This window comes from Caretta caretta, chromosome 2 (assembly GCF_965140235.1).
Source record: "Caretta caretta isolate rCarCar2 chromosome 2, rCarCar1.hap1, whole genome shotgun sequence".
NCBI classification, from domain to species: Eukaryota; Metazoa; Chordata; order Testudines; family Cheloniidae; genus Caretta; species Caretta caretta.
Window position 1 is genome coordinate 125,540,691 of NC_134207.1, and position 19,642 is coordinate 125,560,332.

General features: G+C 40.5%; 1 long non-coding RNA gene across 1 annotated transcript in view; it reads right to left on the bottom strand.

Annotated features, from left to right (window-relative positions):
- LOC142071094 (uncharacterized) overlaps positions 1–19,042 on the bottom strand; it is an 89,958-nt gene extending 70,916 nt beyond the window's left edge. Inside the window, exons 1-2 of the long non-coding RNA XR_012667062.1 lie at positions 18,928–19,042; positions 14,036–14,139 (exon numbers count right to left, since the gene is read on the bottom strand). This is a non-coding gene — a long non-coding RNA (uncharacterized LOC142071094). The remainder of the gene's footprint in view (positions 1–14,035; positions 14,140–18,927) is intronic.
- Between the last annotated feature and the right edge of the window lie 600 nt (positions 19,043–19,642).

Sequence of the window (19,642 nt, forward strand, 5' to 3'; positions counted from 1 at the left end):
ACGCAGGCAGAGTTGATGGGGAAGTGGTGCAGTCGACTCATCGTGGTGAAGACACCATGATAAGTCGATCTAAGTACGTTGACTTCAGCTATGTTATTCGCATAGCTGAAGTTGTGTAACTTAGATTGATTCCCTCCCAGTGTAGACCAGGGCAAAGACTATGGATGTGAAGGTTGAACTCTAGGGACCATCGGCTAGACTGCTACTCTTTGTGGTGAAGCATGTGTCTTTAATTCCACCTGACTCAGTTGTGGGATAAGATAAGATCCAGCTCAATTGCTAAAAATCCACCTGCTGGCACAAGGGGAAACAGACACAACTAGTCTCTGCAGAAACACACACTCTTTTTTCTAAGGTGAACTGGTTAATTTGAAAGTCTATAAACTAATTATTAAGCTGGGAAACCATACTGACCTGCTGCTTCATGTGCACTTAATTCCTAATGAACTACAGTACTGAATCCTCTTCATAATATTTTATGTCAAGGAGGAAAAACAAAAACAAAGAAACCATGGAGTAGGATAGACTCAGACTTTAAGGTCAGAAGGGACCATCGTGATCATCTAGTCTGACCTCCTGCACATTGCAGGCCACAGAACCCCATCTACCTACTCTTGTAATAGACTCCTAACCGCTGGCTGAGTTACTGAAGTCCTCATATCATGGTTTAAAATTTCACGTTACAGAAACTGTACCATATACACTGGTTTAAACCTGCATGTGACCCATGCCCCAGGCTGCAGAGGAAGGCAACCTCCTCCCGCCCCCCTCCCCCCACACACCACCCTCAAGCATCATCTCTGCCCATCTGACCCAAAGGAAAATTCCTTCCTGACCCCAAATATGGCAATTAGTTGACCCTGAGTCCGTGGGCAAGGTCAACCAGGTAGATACTTGGGACACTAGATGGGGAGAGATCTGAGTTTCTACAGAAAATTCTTTCCCCATCTCTGGCCATTGGGAATTTTTGCTACTGGCAGTCACTGATGGGCCACATGCCATTGTAGGAAGTCCCATCATACCATCCCCTCCATACATTTATCAAGTTCAGTCTTGAAGCCAGTTCAGTTTTTTGCCTCCACTGCTCCCCTTGGAAGGCTGTTCTAAACATTGAAGGAGTGTTCTGGAAACTTTTGCTTAATTTTGAGCCTAAACTTGATGGCCAGTTTATACCCATTTGTTCTTGTATCCACATTGGTGCTTAAAGAACTCCTCTTCCTCCCTGGTATTTATCCTTCTGATGTATTTAAGGAGTTTGACACAGCTTATTAAAAGGCTTAAAACACCTTGCTAGCCTCTGTGGTGTTTGTTAATACACTTTTCTTCCCATCCAAATGTATTGGGAAATCAGGATCAGTCACAGCCAACATTACACCAACCACTGAAGCAAAGCCAATACCTTTGCTCCAGGTACACAAAGCAGAGCAGATAGCAGCCAAACCCAATTTGAACAGGAAGCATTAGGAATCATTTCCAGATTGCAAATTTTATCAACAGCTGTGTGGTGAAGTTTCATGCTTTGACAGATTGGCACCCTTTCATGTCCTATCTTTGTACCCACATTGGCTATTCTATTGATCTGCCAATAGAATGCAAAAGTGTGCTATTTTGTACCTATCTGCCCTATGATGTGAAGCCCAGAAAAAATTGCATTACACCGCAAGGCAGGGGGTTGTAAAGATAACCTTGGCTATTCAATCAAGTAAGATCACCAACTGACATTTTTATTTTGGGTAAGTAGGAAAAAGCTCCACCTAGGATAGCTTTATAAGCAAGAAAACACTGGTGTATCTAGTATTCTCCTTTGGTCGGGACCACAGTCAGAAGAACATATGGCCTATTTGACATAACTGGTGTTTATTTCACATTACATGGCCTTTGAATGTTTTTTCCATGTGTGTTGTGGTCACGGATGTATACTCAAAAGTATGACCTTCAGATCATGGATATACTATCCAGAAATTGTATGAAATATTTAATCTTTGTTACATGCCTGAAAATCTAGTGAATGACAATGAACACCAGTTTGCATTTCATGAGTCTGAAACTTTAAAATGTCAGGCTGGATCTTTCAACTTACTGAATCCACTAGTGATGATAATTAAGAACAGGCACAGACAAACCTGCTCAGAAGTACAGGTGTGGGTAGACTCTAAAACCAAAAGGTTATTGCAGCAGGACAAGAGGTAATTGAGTTAAGAGAGCTAAGTAAGTTTCTGCTGCAGTCCATATCAAGTCAAGACCAGTATGATTCCTAATGGACACACAGAAAGGTCTGAATATGGCAAACAAGCTGATCTGCTTTTCCCACTAGCTACAAGATCTTCTTTGGATAAATAAGTTGGAAGTTCAAGAATTGCAGATGTTTAAAATATAGTTGGAAGAATGTATGTGTCAGACTCGTGTATTCTGGGTAGATCTGGGTAAATTTTTTTGGACTAATAGTTTACTGAAAAATACATTTTCTTTTGACCCCAAACTGTTTGTGAATTTAACCTAAGTTTCAGCTGGTGGAGGGGTAGGGGTGGGGGGGTAGGGGGAGAGGAGAAAAGGTGTTCAGGGCCAGCTTCAGAAAAGTGTGTGTCTGTATAAAAACTTCAACATTTATTTGCACGGGGACTGAAACTAGAGAGTTTTTCTCTAGCCAGGTGAGTACCCTAACCACCAACCTAATCTGTATTCAGTCTGTCCCATTGAAGCTGTTCCACTTTATATAAATACACAAATATTCACTGGTGGGGCAAAGACAGAGAGAAGGACCTTCAAGCCCAGTGATTAAGGAACTCTCCTGGGAGTTAGGAGATATAAATTCAAATATTCTCTCTCTCTCCCCGAGATTCAGTGGAGGGATTTGAAACCACATCTGCTACCTCCCATCTGGGTGCCTTAATTACCAGTCTGTCTCTTTGGCCTAGCGAGTATTTATGCAAGACGGAACAGCTTCACCAGGAGAAACAGACAGTAACTTACTCCAGAATAATTCAAACAAGAATTATATTTTGGGCAAGTTCTATAGCCTGTGTTATACAGGAGGTTACACTAAATTATCCCAATGGTCCCTTCTGGCCTTGGACTCGATGAGTAGCCTATATCCTGGTGGCTAGAATGCTCACCGAGGAGGAGATCTGGTTTCAAGCAGCTGCTCCAGAGTGGGGATTCAAACCTGATACTCCAACATCCCAGGCACGTGCCGTAACCTTTAGGCTACAGATTATAAAAGGATAAATGTACATATTCATGTTCTGAAGCTTGCCCTAACAGAATGTTTGACAAATGCCAAACATTTCTGGAACCAAATGAAATATTTTCCCCCTGAATTTTTGGTTTTCTGACTGAACTGAAAAAGCAATTACTCACCCAACTTTAATTCTGGAGACACCTCCAATGACTGTCAGCATATGATTCAGTGGCATCCTCATTCCCCATCTCCTTGAAAAGGAACCTTAGTATAGAATGAGTTCCAATTTTCCCCAACACACACAGAAATGGAAAGGATCTCGTTTCCATACATTCACATATATACCACATGTTGCTGATCCCCGCACTCTTTGGCATGTGACCCGTCAGGGAAATCCACTGGCAAGCCGGGATGGTTTGTTTACCTGCAGCATCTGCAGGTTCAGCTGATCGCAGCTCCCACTGGCCGTGGTTTGCCGTTCTGCGGGAAGCAGCGTGGGCTGAGGGATATGCTGGCTGCAGCTTCCCACGGCCCCCATTGGCCTGAAATGGCGAACCGCAGCCAGTGGGAGCTGCAATTGGCTGAACCTGCGGACGCTGCAGGTAAACAAACTGTCCCGGCGTGCCAGCGGCTTTCCCTGATGGGCTGCATGCCAAAGGTTGCCGATCCCTGACAAAGGGAGACCATTGTTAGCTCTAAAAAAGAGTGGGAATTATTCAGAAGGTGCAGTGCCACCTATGACTTCTGGGACCATGTAGCAAATCCTGAATTAGCTCTGCGGTCTGCTTACCACTAGCTGTAGCTTTGTTAAAGGGGAGCCACATTTGTCTATATGGGTCACTCTTTGGTAGGACCAGCTCTTTATAGAGTGGCAATTAAAACCTGTTTCACAGAAGTGGCAAGTAGGCAAACCACTCAGTTTATTTAATAATTTTTGCCCATACAAGGCCATAAGGAAAAAAATCTAGTTCAATAGTAAATTGGCTAAACGAGATTAGACGATAATCTTGCATTTACTGTGTAGAATTCAAGATTAATTCCAAAGCACTTTATTTTTGAGTTTCAGGATCAGTACAGACCCAGGGAGAGAGAGAGGTGCAGACATGAGATCAGTAGAATCACATCAGCTAACTTCTCCTCTTCCTTATGACAGCAAATAACCAAACTATATTAGTAATTGTGAGAAAGGAAAGGTATATGGGGAAGGGAGAGAAATGGGTGTGAACAACAAAATTTGTTTGTAAATCAAATAAAAAAAGTTATTCAAAAGCAGTGTGAGGAGATGGTTAAGTCTTCCTCAAGGGCAAGGAAGGATGGTGAGATTGAGAGAACCAGGCAGGGGTCAGTGGATAGACTGGGGAGAGGGATGAGAATCTGAGGGAGCCGTATTGTTTGGCCCTGGCATAGGGCTAGGGAATTCTGACAGCTGATTTGTGACAGAGTGAAGCATATTTGCACAATGCACAGTTGCTAATAACTGTGCTGTTGTAGGACACAAGTTCCCTACACTTTAATAGAGATAAACCATTCAGTTTCAATACAATTTCAATTAATTTGTGCACATTTCCCTATTGCTACGGCTCAGTTTTTTTCCCAAGTTCTCTAAGACATGGGTCACTTCTTTGTTTTCGTTTGTACAGTATCTAGCACAGTGGGGCTCTTATGATTGAAGCTCTGAAGCACTATCACAGCACAAATACATACGGATAGTTAAATAATAAACTCTATTCCCAAGTTAACAAAATGTGATTAGCCTATTAAGACGTACTGACCATTACGCCAAGTTTTCGTAGAAAATTAGGCCTGAGATGCAGTCAGACCCCGTATTAGGATGGGAGTAAAATCTTCACATTATTGTGTCTTCCCAGTTGAAAAAGTTGTTTTAGTTTAGCACTTTTTTCTTTGCGGGGGGTGGGCATCCTATATTTGGGTTAGTCCGTTTTTTTCCCCTAGAGACACTTTAAGATATAGAGTGCACTTTGAGTCCAAAGTCCAAAAGCCCTATGTTCTGCTATTAATTCTAGACACAATTTTCAAAAGTAGGATCCTAAATCCTGAGTTAGCTTTCTAAATAAGTGGGGCTGATTTTCAGAAGTGCTGCATATCCAGCAGTTCCCACTGAAGTCATACTGGATGGCCTGTGGTGTGTAGCAAGAAAATACACCTGAGGGGTTCTGATAACAGTACAAACTGCCCAAGCTTCATTTGTGATCCCAGAACAAAGACAAGATTTTTTTCCCCCTTGTTACTCTTGTACAATCATTCAATCTAAAATGGGGGGTGGGGGGAAGGAATTAAATATGTAATAGATTTATAGGTTTCAAGGGCAGAAGAAACCATTTGAGCATCTAATCTGACCTCCTGCATAACACGGGCCATATAATTTTTCCAAGTGATTCTTGAATCTAAGCTCAAAGTTTCTGGCTGAGCTAGGACCTCTTTTTTAGAAATAGACCAAAACTTGATTAAAAGATTTCACATGACTGAGAATCTACCATATGCCAAAGTAAATTGGTCCAAAGGTTTATTACCCACAGTGTTCAAGATTGTACCTTATTTTTAATCCAAAATTTATCTAGATTCATCTTCCAGCCTGATCGCATCATGCCTTTGCGAGATGAAAAAGACCTTTTCTATCAAAAATGTAGTCAGTCTGATCAAGTGCCTCTTCATCTCTTTGTTAAACTAAACTGATTGAGCTTCTTTAGTTTCTCATTGAAAGCAGGCTTTCCAGATTTCAAACCACTCTTGTAGCATTTTCTGTCCCCCTTCCAATTTATCAATATCTTTTTAAAATTGAATACACCAGATATGCACAGTGTTCCAGTAATGGCCTAATTAATTCCATATACAATTGTAGTACTATTTCCTTCCTCCTACTCAATGTTTCCCCATTTATACATCCAAGGATTGCATTTGTCTTTTAGCCACTGCATTGCCCAGGGTCATGTTCAGTTGGTTATCCACCGTGATACGAAGGGACTCTTCCAGAATCACTGCTTTAAAATACAGCCCCTCCTCCTATAAGTGTGACTAGCAACTACCTGTGAATCTCCTGTGACTTTGTTGTAAAACTATAAATTAACTCAAGTTCACCAAAAAGGCACATGACTCTTAGTAAACCTTTTGACAAAAAGAGTCAGAGTTTCGGGTTTGTGAAGATACATGATGCCATGTGATTTTCCCAATCCAAGTCATGCTGTAGAACTGACCTGTCTTTATCATCATTTATCACACTACCAATTTGTGTTATTTGTACATTTTATCAGTAATGATTTTATATTTTCTTCCAGATCATTGATAAAGATATTGAATAACAGTGGACCAAGAAAAGATCTTTGTGGGACTCTATTAGAAATACCCTCATTAGGTGATGATGCCACATGTATAAATACTTATCGAGACTGATCAATTAATTTTAAATCTGTTGAATATGTGATACACTGACTTTGTATTGTGCTATTTTTTTCATCATAATGTCATGCAGTCAAATGTCTCACTCAAAGACAAAGGGTTAGATTCACATCAGGATTTAGATGCCAAGAACCAGGTCCCACAGGGATTCACAAAACTTTCATTCAGCTACCTTGGAGCCCTGTAGGTGCCAAAACTCACTCAGTACTTAAAGAATATTATGTCAACAGGCCAGTTACCTTTTTCAAGCAAAACTGTAACCTCATACAAAAATGACAAACATTTGTTGGATAAGACCTAGTCTCCATAAAACCATGTTGATTGGAATTAATTATGCCACGATCCTTTATTTTATTTTTACTGCCTTCACACGATTTTTCTCAGTGTCAGTGTCAAGCTAACCAGCCTATAGTTACCCAGTTCATCCTGAATACTATTTTTAATATTGGCACAAAATTAGCTTTTCTCCCCAGTCCTCTGGAATTTCCCCATTGTTCATGGATCCTCAGATTCAGATATTGAATTTTGATCCCTAAAGACACATTTATACTGTATTCTCTTCCTACAGATTTTGTAATCATGGGTGTGGAGCTTGTTTCTCAAAAAGGTCTTAAGAGAACTTTAAGGGTACGTCTACGCTATAAAATTAGGTTGATTTTATAGAAGTTGATTTTTAGAATTCAATTTTATACAGTCGATTGCATATGTCCACACTAAGTGCATTAAGTTGGTGGAGTGCGTCCTCACTACCATGGTTAGCATCGACTTACAGAGTGGTGCACGGTGGGTAGCTATCCTACAGTCTCCACTGCCCATTGGAATTCTGGGTTAAGCTCCCAATGCCTGATGGGGCAAAAACATTGTCGCGGGTGGTTTTGGGTATATGTTGTCAGGCCCCCCTCCCTCCCTCTGTGAAAGCAATGGCAGACAATCGTTTTGCGCCTTTTTTCCAGGGTCCCGTCCACCGGCCCTGCTCAGCCCGCTGCCTGCCTGGATGATTGGAACCCCAGGCAGAAATTGGGCTGAGCAGGGCCAGTGGACGGAGCCCCAGACTGGCAGCGGGCTGAGCGGCACAGCCCGCTGCTGGTCCGGCGCTCCATCTGCCGGCTTCTGCCAGCCGGGGTCCCGTCCACCAGCCCCGCTCAGCCTTCTGCCATGCTTGCCATACCACAGCAAGCATGGAGCCTGCTCAGCTCACCGTCACCGTACATCTCCTGGATGCTGCTGGCAGACGCGGTACTGCATTGCTACACAGCAGCAGCTCCTTGCCTTCGCGGCAGATGGTGCAGTTGGAATGATAGCCATTGTATGTCCCCTGGGTGCTCCTGGCAGACCTCAGTGAGGTCGATCAGGGGCGCCTGGACAGACATGGCTATCCTCCTCTTAGAGCACCAAATGGGAGTGACTCCAGGTCATTCTCTTCTTTAAGTTTCGTCTCATGGAGATTCAGTCCTGCCTGGAATATCATGCGAGCTGGAGGCTTCTGCCTCAGGCTGCTCTTCCAGCTGGCAGCACCACGCAGTCACAACTACCCCAGCCTACTCCTTGCTCCCATGGCTCATGAAGCCTGGACAGTAGTAAGGAGCAGTTCAACTTGTGGAATTACAAATCCAGAATGAAGGATTGCACTCTGTGGGCCACGTTAAGATTATTTCAGAGTCCTAGATAGCATTTAGTCCCTATAAAAGGCTTTATGAAAATTTTCCCCCGCCCCTAACAAAAACGTCAATTTATCAGAGCAGCTGAAAGGGTAAGGAACTTGGGACTTTAACTTAGAGAGAGCTTCCACATTATTTAACTCATAATTGATATTATTCAAAGTAAAATTTCACAGCTCGGTCTGTTCTACGACTAAAAATGCAGGAGGGGAGTCAGAAAAAGGAACAGTGACCTGTTTCTGCCTGGCTTCAAACTGGGGACCTTTCACATGTTAGGTGAACAGGATAACCATTACACTACAGAAACCCAACTTGAATGTATCCCTCGCATGGTCCCTATTATACTTTATATAATGTGTAGTTGTATATTAACAGTTTGGTGTGCCACAGGGCTTCTCTTTTTTTGCCACAGACTTTGCCGAGTGCACAGGAATCTTTTCTCTAGCTACAGAAGCTACCTAATGCAATGTCTATATCTATGGCCTTCCTGCTTAAAAAGGGGCCATGCACCCGCTCAAGGCTGACAGAGCGGAATGCATGTGACACAGCGACCTGGTTCAGGCAGGATCGCTAGCGAGGCATGATACTTTTGCTGTTAAGCAAACACAGCAATTCTTTCCTGGCCTCTGCCACTGAATGCCTCCATGCATTGAGCTGTGCCCTATCAGTGCTGGAGGACTGCATGAGCTCGGAAAACATGTCATCGCGAGTGCGGTTTTTTTCGCCTTCTAATCTGTGGTAACCTCAGGGATGGAGAGGATAGGGGGAGCGTAGAAACATTCTGGGGGGACTGCATGGTCACCTGTGCTGATGAGTTCGCCATGCTGGCCAAACAGGAAATGAAAATCAAAAGTTTCTGGGGCTTTTCCTGTGTACCTGGCTAGTGCATCTGAGTTCAAAGTGCTGTCCAGAGCGGTCACAATGGAGCACTCTGGGATAGCTCCCAGAGGCCAATACTGTCGAATTGCGTCCACACTACCCCAAATTTGACCCGGTGATGTCGATTTCAGCGCTAATCCCCTGGTCGGGGAGGAGTACAGAAATCTATTTTAAGAGCCCTTTAAATAAACAAAAATGGCTTTGTCGTGTGGAAAGATGCAGGATTAAAACTGATCTAATGCTGCTAAATTCGTCCTAAACTCGTAGTGTAGACCAGGGCTTAGAAGGCGAATAATTCTGTAGGAAACAAAAATCTATTTTTTCAAAATATTTTCTGTACTATGCAATTATTGCCAGTACCTACAGGTCACTAATCTAGTATACTCTTTCTGAGTCTCAATTGATGATTGACTACTGCAAAAAGTGTTCATGTATATTCATTTGAATTCCAAACACTTTCAATTTGACTAGGTTTGTGACTCATTTAATTTGCTTTTCACCCAGGTTCCTGTAAGTGGGAAATTGTTCATATAGAGGGGTGTTCCTTGTATATATACACCCATATTCTCATGTTAACAAGGATATTTTTGCATAATTTTTTCACATAAATTAGTCACAATTTACAATTAATTACTGTCCTCTTCAAAAAGTTTCACTCATCTAAACCAGAAGATGATTCTCCATCATTCTCAGAGGATATCTCTCCCACACCAAACCAACCCACCCAGAGACAGAGACTGTGGGCTGATCAGCTTGTCACTAATATACCCAGCAGAGGCAGAAGGGCAACGGCCTGCCATTATCAATGCTATTAGGAACACATGCTAGATAAGGGGACCATCATGAGGTAGGAACAAATGCCAGATTGAGGTGTTGTGCCAGGGTTAGGGGATCGCTAGATTAATGAATTTGAGCTGGGGTGGGAAAATAGCCAGCATTTTCTGGATTGGGAAATGACTATAGAATTGATAGACTTATGGTGGGATAGAGGAGTATTTTATTCAAGGAATGCCACATGTATCACTGAGTGAGTTAGGAAATTTTGATAGCAAATCATGGCACAAAAACATTCTTCCACACTCAACTTGGAATGATTTGTATAGTTCTCAGGGTTATGTGAGCCATACAGAAAGTAATGCATGCAAACAGAGAAGAGAAAGTGTCCTTGAGCAAGGATTCTCTTCATAGACATGTGCTAGTTACCTGAGTGCCTTAGTCATCCTTCTTAGGAAATTGCGTTCATCTAATACAGATCTTCTAAGTAATAATGAATATAAAGCTCTCCTGAACATATATTCTTGTGGCACTTTTGGGTAGCTAAAGGCATTTGGTACCCAAGGACAACAATGCTCTTTCTGTATTCTCATTCTATAACAACTGCTAGTTCCCTCTGAGTTATAAGATTGTTCTAGCTATTTCTGAGTAATGAAAAAAGAGCTAATAAAATACCAGCCACTTCCAAAAAGATTCTTTTACCACACCAGAAATAAGTATTAGGAATCAGAGAACGTGAACTCAAAAGTTGAAAGGTCCTGTTAAGTTCCCTTTTTTAGTTCAAACACACTTTGGCCTATTTATTTTATTTGAGTGAAGAAGAGTAACCATTACCCAGCAGCAGCTACACTAGAAATTGGTAACTGTGGTTAGATGAACAGCAAACTAGAATGGTGGGCTATGTGTAGAAACCTTCCAACTTGTTCTTTTCTTAAAAATGATAAATAGTAACTACGGCTGGTTATTTTTTATTGTGGTAGTGACTGCAAAGGGAAAACCAAGATAAGGACATCATTGTTTTAGAAGCTGTGCACACACATAGCAGGAGACAATCCCTGCCCCAAAGAATTTACAATCTAGCAGACAATATAGATTAAAAGGGTGGGGAAAAGGAAGTATTCAAATTGTTATTCTCGTTTTAGTACCTAGAATTCTGAATAATGCATAATGCATATGATCTATATTATGTAGGAGCAACTGCAACAACTACTGCTACTAATACAGTAAGGAAAATAACTTACAAAATGAACAATTCTAATGTTATTCCTAAAAAATCATTTATGTTACCAGCAAACAAGCAAGAGCAGAATTGTTGTAGACTTAAATAACACTAATGCAGCACTAATAAGGGAGTGTTTGATTTTGGTTCCATTTCAAGTTAAAATAAAAAAGTTAGGTGGCAAAGGGTTGTATGTTACAATATACACTGTCCTATTGTACTGATGAACGGCAATTATGCCATGGGCCGGTTTCCATTTTAGGAAGGTGAAACTATGGGAATAGTTGGAAATGACAGTCCTTGTGTGACTGTACACAGTCTAATGCTTCCCTGTCTTCAGCTGACTGACTCTAGAATGATCACATTATGTGGGTCAGGGATATACGCCACGGATGATTAAGTAATGAAATGATTGTCATCATGGAGTACAATGTATTCAGATCCATAACTAATAAATCCAAACAAGGAAGTAAAGAAATGTTTATTTGTGTATTAAGGTGCATGAACAATGGTATCTTCGGGGAATGGACCATTTGCATGATTTATTTCTGATCATCAATAGCCTAAATGTATATTTTATTTAACTGGATGGGAATACTGGGAAATGGACTATACACAGTTAAAGTGCCCTGTATAACATCATCAGCCTGGATTTTGGATGCCATAGAGTTATCAGAGCCACTTACAGTTATTAGCTTAATGTTCTTTCTATCTGCAACTCCCTCTCTTATGAAAGACACTCTTCTCTACAGTGCAAGGCTACATTTCATTTGTTAATAGAGATGAAAAAGGACTGTCAAACAAAGCCTGGTTGTATCATTTCTTGTATAAAACCCCAAATACTTGTCTTTTCTAACTTGTTTTTTCAGACTTTAAAAAGCTACTATAGTATCTGGAAATCACTGAACAATATGAGTGGTTTGATTTTCCCTCTTAGGATTTCAGTGTTTCTCTTGATACCTATATGTTTTGACAATGAAAGGAAAACAGCCATAAAAAAAAAAAAAAGACAACTAGGAGGAATTCCTGATACACCATTGCGTTTAAAAGAAGTCAGAATGAATTAAGAGATTTGTCTGTTTATAAAGAAGTTCCATAAATTCAAAGGTAGGTCATTATGCAGAGATACAAGGGCAGATCTTTCAGCTTCCAAGCCTGAAGCCAATGCAGCTGTGACAATTTACACCAGTTGAAGTTCTGCCTTCCCACTATTAGTCCCCATGGTGAATTCTCTCCAGAAATAAATTACACAGCAAGCGATAATCCCTGTTCAGCACAGTATGTACTGTAATCTATTGTAGTAGGGTTCCCCCCAGTTTTTTAGTTTGTCCCAAATTCCCACCAGCCTGCTTGGGGTTTGGAAAACCCCATCCCCCTCCCTATTAGGCCCCAAATATCTAGTTCTTTTCTGCAGCCATTGGAGATAAAGGCATTTTTCTCACAATGACAACACAGATCTATCCCAATACTTTTAACTACAACTATGACAAGTAATGATAATAGGGGACAGAGTTACAATACAATTGTTTTAATTAGTTATGCAAGTGTCTTGATACATGCTGTCAACAATAGAAAGTATTTCAATATCAAGCAATGATGCTAATAATTTGGAGGCATGCAGGGAATTCAAGTGGTGTAGAGGAAAGGGTTTTGAGAAGAAACAAAAACTAAATATATATATATACTCCCTGGTTTCACATTTTTAACTAAATGCATGAACCATGGCCATGGAGGCAAAAAGAGTAACAGTCTCTAGCCATTTTACAATGCCAAAACTTTTGAAATGGCAAGCAGATTTAGTACCCAAAGCCCTATAAAGTGAAATAAAAATAATTCAGAGTGGAAGTTGCAAAGCAATCAGCTTTATCTCTGCTCTCATTTCTTGTCATTTCCTGTATAGTGCACTAAGAAACGTGGTAATGTTTAGAAATGAAATACCAGACATAGTACTTGTTATGCAGACAATAAGCACGATGGTATATTCTATCTCATTTCCTTTTGCCAAGGAAAAAACAGAGAAGCATTAGTGCTTTGTATATTATGTGTCTCACTGGTGTCAATATCACTGAAAATATACTGTACAGTGGAACCTTGCATATATCACTTTTCAGTCAGTTCTGGAAGTATTTCACGAAGGCAGATAAACATGATCTAAATTTTGTAGTTGGCGAAATGAAGAGAAGAAGTGTTAAGTGACTTATTCAAGGTGATGTGAGTCAGGCACAGAACCAAGGTTTGTGGCTCCCAGCCTTAGGCTCAGTTCACTGGCCCAGAGGTTTCTTGTTGCAGTGCCCTAAATTTCCAAAGTGTCCATCCTTCTCCCACTGTTATGCAATGCTGCCTTTTGTACTGCCATCATATCAAATTTCATGGTGGTAGGAGTTAGTCTTTGAATGGAAATGTAATATGTATATTCTGCAGGAGCTAATGCTAACGATGCGGTAGGTAGTGCTTTTTCCTGGTGTCCTTGCCAGTTTCCAACCTGAACAACTATATTCTTACAAGCTACCATCCCTCCACAGCTATAACCAAATATAGGAGTTGTCCTAAGCTTTTGCATAGCATTGTTATGTACCTATAAACTAGTGGTGGTCAACCTGCAGCCCGTCAGGGTAAGTCACTGGCAAGGTGTTTACATTTGTTTACATTGTAAATGGGAACAGCAAACTGCTGCCACTGGGAACTGCGGGTGGCCATGAAAATGTAAACAAATGGTCTAGCAGCCTGCCAGCAGCTTACCCTGATGGGCCGTGTGTGGCCCACAGGCCTCAGGTTGCCCTCTACTACTATCAACTGTTTTATTCCAGAGATGGCTGTATTTCAGTGATTGACCAACTTTGTATAACAGTTTAAATTTGTTAAAATCTTTGCATTCTTTCAAAGAAAAGACACTATACATAAGAAGTTACCTACCTCACCCCTATGTGGAAGCCCACAGAAGACCATGAGGATTTCCAAACACTTTGACTCCCTTGCATAGAATTTTGCCGAGTTGTGACTTCTAATTTTGATCCAATCTACAAAGAGTTCAAGAAATATGGACATCAACAAAATGGCTGTTTCCACCATCCTCTCTGAAGAGTGCTGGATGGTGGAAAGAGATGACAGTTAGCAGGAGGAATCTTTTAAAACAGCAAATACAGAATAATGGAAAGCAGTTCAAAAAGAGAAAAATGATTTTTTTAATTAAAAAACAATGAATTGCGTAAAACGTAACTAAATTTATCTTTTAAAATTAAATCAGAGAGAAAACCAATATAATGAAATATTTGTTTCCAGTATATTTTATTATAAAAGGAATCTCAATATTCTGAGTCACTATACTAATTATGATCGGAGCAGATAAAAAGTTTCAAAATAAAGAGATTAGAACTCATTATATGAAGATTCACCCCATTATTTTTCATAATTATTAGAAAATGAATCACATTGCCTGCCTGCGAATTGAGGCTTCTAATGAAATGCTCAGCTCAGCCTTTGATTCCATGGACACAGCTATCAGAAACATTGCACAACCCCTTCTATCCAAACAATAAAATACCCAGAAAAATGTTTAATCATAATAGCAGCAGCAAACATTCTGAAAAATTTAGAGATAATTGAAAGAAAAATATTGCAAAAACCTGGAAGCTTTGCTGTTCTAATAAACGTATTGCAAATTCAGTGTCTGAGCCTATGATCCTTTCTTGCGTGAGCCAGTGAGACTACCTAGGTAAGTAAAGTCTATTTTTGTTAGTGTTTATGAGATCAGATCCTTAAACAGCGATTATATATTACAGGGATCTGCAACCTTTGGAATGTGGCCCGCCAAGGTAAGCCCCCGGCCGGCCAGGTCAGTTTGTTTACCTGCCGCGTTCACAGGTTCAGCTGATTGCAGTTTCCACTGGCCGCGGTTCGCTACTCCAGGCCAATGGGGGCTGCAGGAAGGGCAGCCAGCACATCCCTTGGCCCATGCCACTTCCTGAAGCCCCCATTGGCCTGGAGTGGCGAATCGTGGCCAATGGGAGCTGCGATCGGCCGAACCTGCCGACGCGGCAAGCAAACCTGCGCCCGAACCTGCCAAAGGTTGCCGATCCCTGATTATGTATAATATAAATACTGTGCACTGATGTTCAATCATTGTGCTCTTTGTAATACTTGCAGATCCTTAGTTCACAAATTATTTCTTTTGTGACATATTCAAGAAATGTGTTAAGTTTTCTACTTAACTATTTAATTAGATATTTAAAGTGAAGTGCTCTTTATGTGGAGATAAGGAGTTATATGTTGGGAGGCAGGGTCACAAAGAAATTGGGAATGTGGAATTAGAGCCTGGAGCAGATGAAGCAGCTGAATTGTGGAAGGAGAAGGGGGAGTCAGGGAAACAATGAGTGACATCCCAACCCCACTGAAGACAATGGGAGTTTTGCCATTTACTTCAACACTCACTGAATTCAGCTTAAAAAAATGTAACTAATAGGATACATGTCCTACTTCATCCTGGCCACTTTGCATGTACGTCATGTCCCCTTCTCCTATTTTCTGTTCGTCTTTAACAGTAAACTCTTCAGGTATGGAATGGTTTCTTCCTGTGTGTTTGGAAAGCATCCTGCACCAGGCAGGTGTAACCTAAATCAAAATAATTAATATTATTTAAAGTATTCCCTCCCCCACCCTCTATGTGCACATTGGTCCACCGGGAACTGTAGTAAGACCATTAAAATAATTTCAACTAGGTTGATACTTCCCTGGGGTATCCAGTGTTGTGAGGCACATCTTCCTCACACTAAGAGCAGGTGACTACATCTTGTCTGTACCTGCTGTGGGTCAGTTCCCCAACCCCACCAGCCTCTGGCAACACAAACACTGCCTTCTAGGCTCCACAGGCCCAGTTCTCTCTTTAAAGGTTAATGAGAGGTACACGCTAACCCCAAGCCCTCCGAGGGAATGTCCAGCCCCTGATCCACTAGACACCTTACAAAACTCTCAGAGCCTCTGCTCCCAAAGTGGCAGTATATCCCAGCTTACCAGTTATAGCTTAAAGCACAGTCCTCTTTACCACAGAGAACTTTGACACCTTTATAGCGAAAGCAAGAAGTTTATAGAACAAACGGAGATGCAGGTGTTAGCAAGTAGAAATACTGGAAACACATGGCTATATATAAAATAAAGGTCAGAATATGCATTTTAGAACCTAGACTGATTTTATTAAACAAGAGGGTGTCTAGTTAAGTCTAGCTCAGCACACAGTCTCTCCAGAGTTTTTAAAAGGCTGACTGTTCTCCTTTTTTCATAACACAAAACATACTGTCCGTTTACTGCCAAGGTGAAGGTCCAGAATGGATTCCTGTATGTATTGTTAGAGTCCAAAAAAAACCATGGTCTTCACATGCAAACATGACTCCCTCCTGCTGGTTTATTTCTTCCTATAAATTATCTCAAAGATTGCACAATCCCTTCAATAGCATTCGGCTTAGGCTGTAAATAGGCATCTATTGTGAACCATACAACACTTAATTTACATGTAACCGGACAGATAAAAATATCTTGCCCAAAATAAAACATGCTTATCTTTTGGTGACCCCTCCCAAGTTACAGACAATAATAATATAAAATGTTCAGTATAGATACACATACATAATTACATATATATCTATATATTCATTGCACAGAGATTATGAGGACTGGTGTGACCCAGTAGAGTCCTTGCATCTAGAATGTAGATACTAGACCCGGGGTCACTGTAATCCTTAAGCACTCCTGTGCCCTCTTCCTGCTGACACCAAGGAGGTCCCTGGGTTACAGATAGGACATTGAACAAGTCACGCAAGTGGTCACAATTTTCAACCACTACCAAATCAGGATCAGTTTGACCTACTTCTCCAGAATGACAATGTATATATCAGTCTGCACAAACACACCAAAAAAGTGGCCAAGTCTTCAGATACGGGTCAAGTAAATAGTCGAAAAAGAGCTGCCAAGGAAAGTACAAAGAGTCTGGAGGGGCTGTGAAAAAGTGGAGCTCAGAAATAAAAGGTCTAGATTAGCCCAGGGAAATAGCCCAGGGAAATGACAACAACACTAAAGTAATTCCGAGGAGTTTAGAGAGATGCTTGCAGTAATGAGGATGGAAGTAAAACAAAATGAAGACTATTATGTTGTAGAACACAGCTCACGAAAGCTTATGCTCAAATAAATTTGTTAGTCTCTAAGGTGCCACAAGTACTCCTTTTCTTTGTGCGAATACAGACTAACACGGCTGCTATTCTGAAAAGAGACACCGACTACCTCAGTTCAATAATGAATGACTGAAGAACTGTTGGGATTTATCAGCTCTTCTTGTTAATATAAAAAAGTCCATATACTCTATGGAGTTTTTAAAAAATTGATTTTTATATAGAAACAGACAATGAAATGAACGAAGAGGTAAATGACTTACAGCTTGTGTATGATTCCAAATACTGCATATATCATGGGATCTCCAATAGAATTATGGAATCATGAAATTGGATAACTTTGTCAAAGCTTTGAGACCAGGCAATGCTACATAGACATAACGTGTTAGGGTAGTGATAAAAACAAAATAGAAGATAAGTATGAAGAGAGAGGAGAGGAGGAGACAACTGGGAGAGTGGGGGAGGAGAAAAGGAGCAGGAGTTCAGTGGAATAGAAGTGTTCTCAATTTTATCCAAAGTACCTAGAAACGGGGTCCAAATTCTGTTACTGTCTGGCAAGCATGGAGGGAAGGTACAGCTTTCATTGCAGGTAACTATAAAGATGCCCCTGCAAAAGTAACTCAGCCTCACTCCTTTCTCCTTTCAGTACCCTTCTCTTCAGATCATGCCCCCTAGGTTTTTTGTTCTTTACAGACATGAGGAGTGTCTTTGATGCATATGCTCTCTCCCTCTCTACAGCCTTAAGAAAAAACACTCTCCTCCTTTCCAATGAGATAAGCCCAGTATTCCTGTACATGCATGCATGTGTATAAAGTAATACTTAAACAGTCCTATTATCTAATCTAGTTATCTGAAATATTACAATAAAAGTATCTCTGGTCAAAGATGTTATTATTCCCAGAGAGAGTAGAGTTCATGTGAACAGGAATAAGTTAAAAGCTTATAGACTGACAAAGGAGAATTCACTTAGCAAACAGTTAAGGGCAGTAAAATACAAGATGGGGTGGAAGACTGAACTACCTAGTCCACTTATCCTGTGCCCACAGTGATCTTTCCTATCTGAGCCCTCCAATCTCGGAGTGAGGGGACTCTGGGGAAAAAAAGAGAGGACAAGAATGTTCAACAATTTTGTAAGCCTGCCAAGACTCATTTGTTTCAGGGTCACACTCTGCAGCTTGATTATAATTTATTAAATCTTCATCCAGTATAATGAGCTGCAAAAGACAGCAAGGGACAATTTAAAGCCTTCTTCAGCTTGTTTGAAGTATAACTCAAGTTGTAGGAGGTGTATTTCAAGTGGCCTTGACTTCAACTTTTAAATTTTCTGTCTTTCTAAAATACATAGCTTTTTTTCCATAAGATTCATACAATTTTTCTTGCATTGAAACATACACACACAAAATTAGCTATCAGTCCTAGGCTACCTCCCATTTGATGCCTGGTTTAAAGATGGGATTTTCAAAAGCATTTAAGCAATTTAGAAGCACAAGTCTCAATGAAAGACTATGCGACTTGTGCTCCTAATTGATACTTTTGAAAATTTCAACCAAAAATCCCTAACAAAGAAGGACAGACAATATCAAAGCAATATGAAAGCAAATCAACCGATACAGAATTCACCCTTTGGCGAAGAATAGCTTTCATACTTACACGAGGAAATGTTTCTGAGCTAAGAAAAAAGTGGCACACCCATTGGGTAGAGCTGGATAAGAAACATCCTGCAAGAATTTCCAAGATTCCAAAGTCAAAAATCTTGATATTTTTTCTGAACTGAAAAAAAAACAAAACAGAATGAGTTAATCAACTTTTTTTCCCATAATTTTGCAATGTTTCATTTCAATGGTTTTTAAATAACTATAATAATTAACAGATTTTGAAATAAAAAAAGTCTTTTCAACCCGGAAAATAAAAACCTTCATTTAGAAAATTTGAAAATGGGACATTGATCATTTCGAAAATCCCCAATCCACCCCTCCCTCCGCCAAAAAAAGTTTCCAAAACTGGGAAGTTCTTGAAACCTGCCCTTTCCTGCGAACAACTTAGATTTCAACAAATCAGCATTTTCTGACCAAAGGGGAAAAAACCACAAACCCTTTTCACTGAAAAATTCCTGACAAGCTGTACCCAACAGGTGTGCCTCTTTTTCCTTAGCTGAGAATTTTTCCCCCACATAAGTATGAAAGCTATTCATAGCCAAAGGGTGGATTCTGACCTTGTAGATCCTATTGTCTAATGTGTAATTAACAAGTTACATTTCCATTGATAGAGGTAAAATAAATTAGTCATAGTATCTATTTAAAAAGAAAAACAGATTAAGTTATCTGAAAAAGACCCATTTCTCCATTGTCATGTTGTATGGAAAAGA